This window comes from Perna viridis, chromosome 2 (assembly GCF_037379345.1).
Source record: "Perna viridis isolate PV_CMFRI_1.1 ecotype Kerala chromosome 2, ASM3737934v1, whole genome shotgun sequence".
Classification (NCBI taxonomy): Eukaryota; Metazoa; Mollusca; class Bivalvia; order Mytilida; family Mytilidae; genus Perna; species Perna viridis.
The window spans coordinates 19,992,947-20,005,000 of record NC_142446.1 but is presented as its reverse complement, the minus strand read 5'-3'; the positions used below and the strand labels follow the sequence as shown (position 1 = coordinate 20,005,000).

The window sequence follows — 12,054 nt, the reverse complement described above, 5'->3', positions numbered from 1 at the left end:
AAATCATGGCTGATGCAGGATTTAATTTTCGAATTGGACATCAAACGTAGCAAATTTTAAACGAGTTAGAGTCAGATACTCTAATGTAAGAAAAAAAAGATGTTGAAACACAACACATAAAACACGAAACAAAGAGAGAGATTTTTAAAATTTTGTCCAGAATTTATGACCCGCTTGAATATTAAGTCCGGTAACAATATGAGCGAAATCGCTTATACAGGAGCTTTGGAAATAAAATCTAACATGGGATGAACCAGTACCAGAAATGTTTAGAAACGCCTGGATCAATTCAACATCAGACTTGAGTAAAGCTACTCAGATTAAGTTGCCGATATATTACTTTGTTGTCAACACAACAAACGACATCGTTTAACATGTATTTTGCGATGCAAGCCCTATAAACTACGGAGCAACAGCATACATATGCAACGGAGAGATAAGCATCTCAGTAATGGTTAAAACAAGAGTAGCAGTGAAGAAATTAACCATCCCATCCCACAATTAGAACTTATAGCTGCAGTAATCGGATCGAGGCTATTGACACACATTAAAGCAACACTGAGTTGCAAGCAATTATTTTTCTGGCCAGATAGCCGCATAGTATTGAATTGGCTAAAATCGACAAAATCGCTTAAACTATTCATTTCAAACAGAATCAGAGAAATAAAAGAAACCACAGAATCACACGAATAGCGATAAATGGCCTACAGATGATAACCATGCTGATCTGATTACCCGAGGACAGTTTGTAGACGGTGACACATAGAAGAAAGGATCGTGCGAAATGGCCAGAAACGATACCTAGACATAATACCATAATGTCTGTTGTAGGAGAGGACGACTAAAATGATGAAAATGATGAGCCACAAGTCGATAATCAAAGGAGTATTGAGAGTATAATAGACGAAATACGAATCACCCAGGAAAATAATGCGTGTGATTGGGTAGTTCTTGTTTAATTGCCTACAATAAAAGACACAGCAAAGATCTGGTCAATTAACGACTGGCGAGTTAAATAGTGCTTTGCATAAGTTTATATTAGACTGCCATGAATCGGCATACGCAACGGAGATGGCGATACGTGAACAAGATACTTCGGAAGTGCGTGACATGCAGAAAAGTAATCGGAATACCGTACAGCTCACCCGTGTCAACAGCATTACTGGAAGTCACCGTTTTCCGTCACGGGAGTTGATTACACAGGTGCGTTATTCGTAAGAGATCATGATGAAATTTTGACAAAAGCGCATGTTCTGTCTATTTACATGCCCATCGACCACAGCATTTGAAAGTCGTTCAAAATAGGAGTGAACATTCATTCGTCCTTACATTTCGTCGGTTTGTAAGTCGCAAATCTCTTCCTAGAATACATATATCCGACAATGTAACAACATTCATCGCTGGATCAGAGGAAATTCGACGAGTCTGTGAATCCGAAACCATATGAGAGACTCTATCAACACACGGCGTGAAATAAAATTTATACCGAAGCTTGCCCATTGTTCGGGGGATTTTTGGAGCGGTCAATCGGACTTACTAAGACAAGTTTGAAAACAGTGCTTGGTCGAACTCAAATGAATATAGAGAGTTTACAAACAATCGTCACAGAATTAGAGATAATCAATATATTGCTTACATATCCATCTTACCGTATCCACGTTTCGACAAAGATCCGACGTACATGGAATACCAGTGCCAAAGACAATCGCGGTTAATTGAACATTTCTGGAAACTTCGGCGATCCGAGTACTTGACGCCTCTACGACAATTTCACAGAACAGCAGGACACAATGAACAATGTATTAGTGTAGGAGATTTCGTTCAAATTCATAATGAATCGCGACAGACCAACTGGAAAATCTGGATCATAACTGAATTGGTGCGCGGAAACGATGAATATGTGAGATCGGCGCGAATCCGCACAAGCACTGGCGAAACGTCGAGACCAATCGCAAAATTGTATCCATTGGAAGTGACACATATTTTATAGTTAGGTTATACGCTGATGCATTTTTACGTAGTACTATATCTATTTCTTTTCTATAACTATGACACTTATACTTCTCTGATTTGGGCGTTTTATCTACTCCTTGGATGGCTAGATATTTTCGATATCACACCATTGACGATACAATCGTTTTCAATGGCTTAGGTGTGCCTATGAATATTTCTTTATTATGTTGGCCTTGGAAGATAAAACATGATGATCTTTGATATTCAGTTCAATGTGACTTGTTGAAAAGTAATATGGAATAGGCATTGGCTATAAGCGAGCAAAGCGTTTCTTTTTTACTAGATACCAATATTATTAAGTGACAAATCGTAGCAGAGAACGTTTATTCTCTATGTTTTGGTCGTTTTACCGGTATCTTCTTGGACGGCTAGACATTTGCGATATCACATTATGAACGATCTGATATGAACTAGTGATAAAAAATTCGCCGTTATGATATTGTGTATCATTTCATATAAAATCTGATTGGTCAAAAGCGACGTTGTGTTGTTTCTAACAAGATTTTTTTTCAAGATTTCAAGATTTGTATTCAAGTTAACTCAGACATATTATATATGTAACATGAGCGTATGAGATGCAATAATAACATATTGGAATCATAAAAGAAAAGAAAATTAGAAAATAAATAAATAAATAAAATGATATAAAAAAAATTAAATATTCATATTACAGCAGTTATCAAAACATAATAGCAACTTTCATAATAAAAATTGCGAGTCTGATATAAACCTCAAATGATAATTTGGTAATAGCTAATTTCGATAATTTACGAAGACTTCGTGCTGACAAAAAAATGAAATTCATCACCAATACCGTTCCCACATAAGGTACAAACTCTGTTTTGTTTTGGAATATCTATATTTCTATAGGTATACGTACATTAGAAACTCTTAATTTGGCCAACCATATCGCATTATTAAAATTTAATCGGAGTAAGTATTTTTCCACACAAAATTCCCTTTAAAAATGTTGCAAAAAATTGTCCCTTAGAGAAATCAGAGATAGAGCTGTTCCAATTTGAAATAAATCTAACTGATGAAACTTGTTTCAAATACACTTTCTTAGGGATCATATCAGTTTGGTTCAAAATTATGTACCAAAGACCAGTATTGTTCAATAAAGATTTGATGCTCTTGAGCAATCTTGAATCGATCACTTATTATAACATAGACATATGTCTATACAATAAGCTATTGAGTTTTGTATCATAATTCAAGATTCTATTCCAATAGGACAGCATTTTTATAAAGTTGTTCTCCCAGCACTAGACGGACGATCGCTTGACATTCCGCCAAGACAGATACAGAATGACTAGCGACCAAAATATTCCAAATGCATTATAGAGAAAAAATGTTTAATAATTCATGAAATGTGCAAATTACCGACTCTATTTAATTTCAACATCATAACAAACAAGTCTGTTAAAATTGATATTTTGTGATATTCAACTTGCCGATACAATTCGTTTCGGTCATACTACCACCTCGACCCTAGTCACTTCGGCCATAGTTATCTCGGCCACAGTACATTTCGTACATTTTAAAATATTGATCTCTGCTTTAAATATCACACCAATTTGTATAAAAAAACTCATTTAAGTAAAATAAAGATTGGAATAAAGTAAAAATTTATAAAATAAATGGAATAATCATAAAAAGAAAAACGGTATAATTATAGATAATGAGCTGATTTATTATCACTTAATATCATTTATGTCTTTGATGAACATTAACAGATAATTAATGAATTGTTATAAACTAATGAGGAAACACCAATTATATTAATGAAACAAAGCAGAAAATTTATGGACCAATAAATACCCACACTCGAAGAGCAAGTACAGCAAAGTAGCGATAGAAGACACACCTTATAAACAATAATGGTAACAATATTTATAGCAATTCATATCATGTGCTTTTATAAAGTATTGTTTTACGGTAAAACCACATTACAATAAAAAATATATATTTTATTGATATAACTTATATTGAGGGCCTTTTTTTATTGTTAAGGTATTTGACAGACTTAAGCAGTTGGTTACAGATTTACGTGTACAAGCCTTCTGTCTGGACTTTGAATCAGGTAGGTGTTTTAATACAGGTTTTTAGCAACTTCTTGTTCAAATTTAATTGATAAGGACTATCGTAAAGGAATTAAAAAGAAAGAAAGAACTTAGGCTTAAGGCAACTGTATACGAGAATACGTTCTTGATATATTTCGCCTATTTCAGGTTGACACAGACGCTTTAATGGTAAAGCAGGTGGCACCCACCTTCACTTTTACAAGATTGTGCCACTTTTTTTTCAGAAAGAAGCTAAGACTGTCACCATGTTGCACCAACTTGTAGGTGAACAGCAAGTGTCTCGCTACTAGAGAGATACTTACAAGAACCTTCAAGGCCGCCTGTCATCTCGTTGGACCAATAAACAGCATCAACACCAGAGACTTTCTCAGGGCAGTGGGGAATTTGTATTCTCCAGCCGTTCCGAATCCAGACCACTTTCCGATTCAGACTAAAGACTTGACTTTGACGTAGTTGTGTACAATATGACATTGTTGAATTAATTATTGCAAGTTTAAGACTTGTTGGAATGTAGTCAATAACACTAGTATATGTTTATTAAGAAAGTATACCTGTGCCAACTATGACCTCTTGTATTATAGTGCTTAAATCTGTTTTTGTATGGTTCGAGTCTGCGAATGGGTTTTTGAGCATGTGCATTTTTGTTCTCAAATTGTGCCTAATATAGTGCTGAAAAGAGCGAGTGCTGTTTGTGTGTTTTTTTTCGTCATTGTTGTATTCACTTTATGATGATTAAAATACAAGAAAATTTGAATGTTCTTACTTAAATATTAGTATATTATTCCTGCCCTTCGATCACTAAAACATTGGTTATGCTATAGCATAGACCTGTAATTTAATATGATACAGTTCAATAAATGCACCGAAAACCGTACATCTGAAATCAGTTTTACCTAATTTCAGCCCAGTCTACAATAAAAATTCTTGAAATCACCAACAAAAACTTTTAAAATCAACATACAGGGTCCTCTTAAATATGTGCAAGAGGTATATTATTTTACTCCACATATCATTCTTTACAAAGATTTACCGTTTGTATTTCATCGATTCCGTATAACATAAGACACTTTTTAACTCTAATAAAACTACTTCACCACTCAAAAAAAGACGACAATCATAAATGTATTACATAATGAAACCAATTAAATGTTAATTAACCAATGATATATTAATTGAATACATATTGAAAACCATGGCTGAAACGACAATGGCCGAAATGACTAGAAAGCCAACTTGCTAACCTGGCAGTCCGGGTAATATTTTCGTTCCACAAATTTCTCTTAAATATATTTTTAACGATCCTAGGGTCGCTTATGATTTTGACCAAGGAACCAGATTAGCCAACTTGCATGCATGCAATCGGAACTGCTCGGCATTTCCTCTACACTAAATCAAAGTGCCGAGGTACTGAGTCAATGAAGACCTCAAAGTAATCAAAAATATTCATGTAACCAAATTGTAAGCTGAATAAGCCGATCAAAACGAGTCCTTTTAAAGAATAATAATTTATTTTAATGCATTGCATATTTATGCAGCCCGTTTATCAATGTATTTTTGGATCTTCTTTTATATTATTGCTTTTGGTATTTCTGGCCGTGTACAACTATGACCTCAAATTTCTTAACACTTTACACTAAATCAGCATTTCTTACAAAATATGAATTTCACTGAGAATCACTGACTATCAATATTCGATGAATTTTCAAAGTAAGAATGGATCCACTCTTTAAAATTTCGGTTTGGAGATGCATGGAGTAGAAATGAATCCCGCAGACTGGAAGAAGTTGAACATGGGTCTAATCTTAAGGGAGAAATGAGCAAAAAACTTCTTCTTGTTTGTGCTCATTTTGATGTGGAATTTTGTTGTAATATATTGAAACTAAAATTTATCTTTGCCATTTATGTTTAGATTTAGCCCTGGGTTTAACTCGTCGAAACTGTGCAAGTATTTAAAATAAATGATTACCATTCTCTATGATTTTTTTTCAATTCACACAAGTATACAAAGTCTTGTTGTAAAAACTAATATGCAGTTTAAAGATCTTTAAAATAAAAACAACAGTTGCTAATAGATTTGAGCAATGTAAGATTCCAATTAAGTTGGAAAGTCAATGATATAGAGATGTGGAGATACAGGGAATATGATGTCTTTATCACAAATGCACTTTGAGCTTAAATCCATCTTTTTTTCTCTCTAAAACAAAAAAGTTACTGGTTAACCCATACCACTTTATATGATGAATCACTAATGCGCTAAAGCTGAGTGTTTAGCCTCCAATAATGCTTGTGCATTTCTTTTATTTTTTTCTGCATGATTGTTTCACAAATATATATAAGAACTCTTATGTTTTGCAAGTATGTAAGTGCTAGGAAATCAGGCTTCATGTTTGTAGTTTTTTATTAAGAGATGTTGACATATAAATTTATAACTGCTTCATGCTACACATACATGCAACAGCACTTGAGATTCATTAAAATTTTTTCATGCTTAAATAGTGTCCAAGTAAAGAAATGGTCTGTTTTACTTTTGCCTTCTTCTCACTTCCTCTAGTGAAACTTCTAAGCGATAACCACTGAAAAGAAATCAAGGAAAAAAAATCATAACCGTGTCTGATCTATGCAAAATGTTACAAAGTAAATTCATTAAACTATGCGTATATTTTAACCATATGATATGGAGAAACCTCCTCTTGTTGGGAAATATTGTTACATGTAAATATAATTTTCTGCAAATCAGGCAAAAATAAATATTGGGTGGTTATAACAGTCCAAGGTTTTTACTGGTTTTTAAACCACCTGGTCAATATTCCCCCAGTGGTCAATACTGTAAACAATATTTCTGTCATTATTCACAGTTTTTGTCCTACTTTAAGAACTATAACTATAGTATATATCTACTATATTTCAGTGTTCTAAGGTTTTGTTCTTAAAATATCTCTATCAGCTGTATTAATTAAAAAAATAGACATTTCTTCCTCAAAAATAATTCAAATTTATCTGAAATAATAACACAACATACTATGTACAATGTATTTCAAGAGCACATCTTTGTTTCAATAACTATTAATAACAGGTAACACAAGTAAAAGTAGAACAGATTACTTTTCACCTGTCGTTGTTAAAACAAACATCCCCTCATAACCAGGAAGATCATAAAAAGTGGTTTGAAGTGATCAGTTTAAAGCAATAAATTATAAAGTCATTTCATTTACATGACAAAAATCTTTTAAATACAGAAAATGGAAAGCTTGCTAAGGATATTGCTTTACTGCTTCTTCCATGTATGATTTTAGCTAACTGTTGATTTAGAATGATGTTTGGACCCCCATTTCAAAATTATTGTATTACTATATTACAAATATCATAATTTCATGCATGAAATCCTTAAGTTAACTGATACTGTACTGCATATGCCAGTAACCATAGTTAGAGTACATGCACATGTATTTTTGCAGTTTTCAGTGTACAAATTTCTTGTTCACAGACATACAAATATTAACTGCAAATTTTGCTAAGAAATATGACTACACTGTTCTACACTAGCAATAAAAAAACAGTATACCTATCACTAGTTCTGAAAATTTTAAATAACTGTGTAAATATAAAGTATATGAATAAATAATACCTACAACACTTACCTAGTACTTTGAACATGTAGAAATGTCCCTGAAAATCAGCTCTTAGGAAAGGTCTACTTTTGGTAGCCTTGATATCCAACACATTTTCAACACAGGTACTTGGGGTCCGGATTTTTTTGCAATATAAGAAAAAAATACGACATCATACATTATAACAGCTGATATTGCACTTATACTATCCATATGAAGTGTTCTGGTATATAGGACGTAGAAGGTTCGCAACTCCGTCATCAAGTATTCTGTTTTCATCACAACATCGATGGGGTAACCCATCATTTATATATTATTAAAGCATTTGCGTGGTCTAACTATCGCCTAAGAACACTGAAAAAATCCCTTTGAATTGAGTACAGCCCCATTTCAGTGCCAATTACACATTTTCACTTTCGGAATTTGAACAGCTTAGAAATTTCAACATGCTAAAGTGTTTGTAATCTGAGACTACTTTAGGAAGTTTGCAGTCATAGTCTGGTGTTAAATGCAATTATTTCAGCTTTTTCTAAATCACGCATCGAGCATGAAAAGTAACCCGGTATGGAAGTATTTGGAAGTTCCCAACAGAGTTAGTTTCAATCCATATATTCAATTAAAAATGTCTAAAAAATTATGTAACTAGGTTATAATAAAAAGAAGAAGAGATATTTTCGTCAAAATATTCCTCTTGCACTCATCTGTAACAGAATGACTTTTAAGCCAAAGTGGACAAAAAAAATATTAACTATTTTATTTTCTTATATCAGAAAACTATGCCTTAGTATTAGCATAAACCTGTAATTTTATATACAGGTCTATGGAATTAGAAATTCATTTTTATTACAAGAAATTCATTTTCATATTAGAAATTGATTCTTTAATATTAGAATTTCTGTATAATATATAGGTTTTTGTACACTTTAGCTCACTACGCACAATGAAAATGTTCTTGTAATATAGAACCATCACCATGCAGTGCATATCTGTCTTGAATAACATGAAATACATTCTATGTTGCTGATTGTTTTACGTTTTGTCCAATACTGGTATCTTTTGAAAAAAAAATCAAAGTGAAGAATGAAACCACCAAGAAATAAACCCTCTATTATAATAACATAAACAAATAAGTAAATTGAGATGCATGCATGCATGCATACACCAAGACACACATACCACTGTGTCTATAACTAAAAAAAAATACAAAGAACGTATTTCCTGTCTTAAATGGATGGGACTAAGTGGACTGACAAGGAATTTCCAAAGTTTGTTCACAACATCTTAACACTGACTGAGGAAGGAGATTATCAAATAATTTTCTAAAATAGAAAATAAAATTATTTCTTTGAAATATCATAACTTGACAGATAAAATACCTCTAGTGGCATGTGCATGTATTCATTATCTAGATTCTAACGGGTGGAAATATTCTTCCCAGACAATTTATTCTCTTGGTATTTTTTATTGCTTTAAAATACAACAAAAAATGAACAAGGTGTTTTACAAAAAAAGAAAAAAAAAAGAATTTAAAGTAGACACTTGCCAATTGATATCTTGTGACTGATTTTGCTAGTCAATACATATCAATATTAAATAAAGAACTGCTGTATAAGTGGTTTACAATTTTATTATTTATTACTAACTTAATTATTCAACATATTAATTTGCTGAAACTTACCATTTTTACTGCCTGTTAATTGTTTTCCAATGGGATGTAGGGTAAAAATGGGGAAATTTGGACGTGGATGACAAAAGAAGAAATGATTTTACAGGATGGCACGAAAATAATTTTGTTTTGAAATTATTCTTCATTTTATATTTGTTTTATGAAAACTTCCTAAAAATATTTTGTCCTATTTCCCCTTTGTCCGGATTTCAAATCATTTCCCCATGTTTACCCTACCCTTAATGACAAAATAGAAGGGATAACATACATTTTTGTATGTACATACCAGTTGTTGAAGGTATATTACAATGTAGGTAAGGTATAAATCGTAGCAGGACATGAATACACAATAAGTATCATGGAAAACATTCTTACTTGTATTTCCATGTGCAGTTTCTGAGCAAATGAAAAAATATAATTACTAAAAAATGCTAGGTTAACTGAGGAGAGAAAGGTTGAGGTATTGTTTTTGAATAAATATGCATGCTCTGAAGTCTAACTTTTGGCAAAAAAAAAAAAAAAAAATAGTAATGCACAACACAAATGTAAAATTATAACCCAAAATTTAATAATCTTAAAACTATCACTTACCCCAAAGTCTTTCAAAATTGCAAATACAGTTTACAGCTATCATGGCTATGTCAGGATAAATCTTTGTATGGTATTTCACATTGGATTAAAGGAGAAAGTCCATAATGTTTCTATTCTGTGTAAAATATTGTCATGTTTTCTCAAAGCAAAACAAATAGATGGGCAAAAAAGGGGAGGGGTAATTTAAATACTTCCAAAAACCTACTCAGGATAACCAAGTTAGATTGGAGTGAATAATATGTAACTCATTTCCAACTCTAAGTTTACCATACAAAGCCGATTCAGTGGAATTAGAGTGCAAATACACGAGAAATTTTAATGACAACATGCTTTTGGGTAACTTCAGAAGCATTCCCTTTCAGATCTTTAAGTTCATTGGTCTAGCTATCCGGAAAACCCCTCTTTTAATAGATACGACATGTGCAATTCTGTCAGCTTTTCCATTGGCTCAAAATCAAAACAATGAAATCTCGTTCTTTGACAGGGGGACTTTCTATGCGTTCTTTTTCCTCATTGGTCCGTCTGAAATGTTTTCCGTCACGTCATTTAGCTGAAGAATTTATTTTCGTATATGATTCATTTTTTTTTGTTTACCTATTTTCTAATTGATTTTGATTAATTTAATGATTCTTTGAAGCAGGGGAAACGTCAAATTTTCCCGGAAATTTATCGCCGTCATTTTTAGAGTTATCTACTAATGGGTCACTGCAAATGAGATAAAAGCATTTCGGGGTCACGGAGGCACTTTGGTATTCGACTGAAATATTAAAACTATAATTTTAGAATCGGATCAATCAAATTCCAGACAGCTTCTTTCGCCTAGTGCCTCCGAGGTTTTTCTTTTGTGTAACTAAAAAGCCTGATGAGTTCCGATTGGCATGCATCGCATGCGAGGCTAACCGAAATAAGTATCAGATAGGCCTGCAGAAATTGGTCTAGAAAGTTAATTCAAAGTGAAAAAAGCCTTTAAATTGATTTAAAATTAATGAAGTTTATAAACCAAGAAAAAAATTTTAGGTACAGACCATTTTCTTCTCGGGGGTGGGGGGAGTGACTGGAATTTTATTTTGAGTTAGAAATTTTTTTCAGCGAAAGTTATAATTTTTATTTGAAAATCTACATTAATAAGTAATAGGGGAAGGGGAACTACAAAAGCTTATTCGGGCCACGTGTTCTTAAAAAAAAGATAAAATAATTATTGCGTTAATAGAAAAACTTTGCAATTAAACGAAATATCTATTGCTTTTAAACGCAAAACTTTTTGCATTTATTTGAAATGTCTTGCATTTAAACGCAACAGATATTGCATTTAACTGCAAAGGACATATAAAATATGTCATTGTCTTATCTTTAGATAACACAATTAATTTCATTATGGTACAGACAAATCTTATGTTAAATAATATTTCTAAGACCAAGAATCATAGAGGACATATAAAAATACCATGGTTTTATTTGTAGTAACCTTGAAAAAGACCTTGAAAAAAGTCTTAATTAGGAATACAAAAGACGTCTTGATCTGAAAATTCCCTACAGAATATATATATACTGTACTGAATCAATTTATATCGACCGTTTGAATTTTAAGGCCTCAAAAAATCGTCAAATTGCAAAAATATGTGGAAAAAGCATGAATAAAAGGAAACTATAGGGATCGAATTCAAACGTATCTAAACACAAGCTTATTGTTGTAAATGGTTAATATTGAACTCTGATTTATTTTTCAATTCACCATTCTGATTACGGTCAGACATTGAATAAACAAATAACAAAATTCGCGATGCATCGTAGCATGCACTGCATCAGTTTGCAAAATATTCAGGTTCAATGATTGTTTGTTTACATGGAACACATAGATGAATTAACGCTAAACACCCAACATACTGCATAATTGAACTACAAACTATTAGTTGGCCTTTCCCAGTTTCTAAATTGTCGAAACTGTCTATCAAATCATTCAAACTTAAGCCACAATCATTGAAATAAGCCGTGCCCTTAGATACATGTCCCTCTCAACTAGCTTCATTTCATAGTTGATAAGCTATATAGCTCAAGTCTACAAGTTATCGCATAGACACATATGTGTCCTGTA

The 12,054-nt window shown here is 32.5% G+C and overlaps 1 pseudogene; it reads left to right on the top strand.

Annotated features, from left to right (window-relative positions):
- The first annotated feature begins 1,071 nt into the window (after positions 1-1,071).
- Positions 1,072-4,728, top strand: LOC148623978 (uncharacterized; annotated as a pseudogene).
- The last annotated feature ends 7,326 nt before the right edge of the window (positions 4,729-12,054 follow it).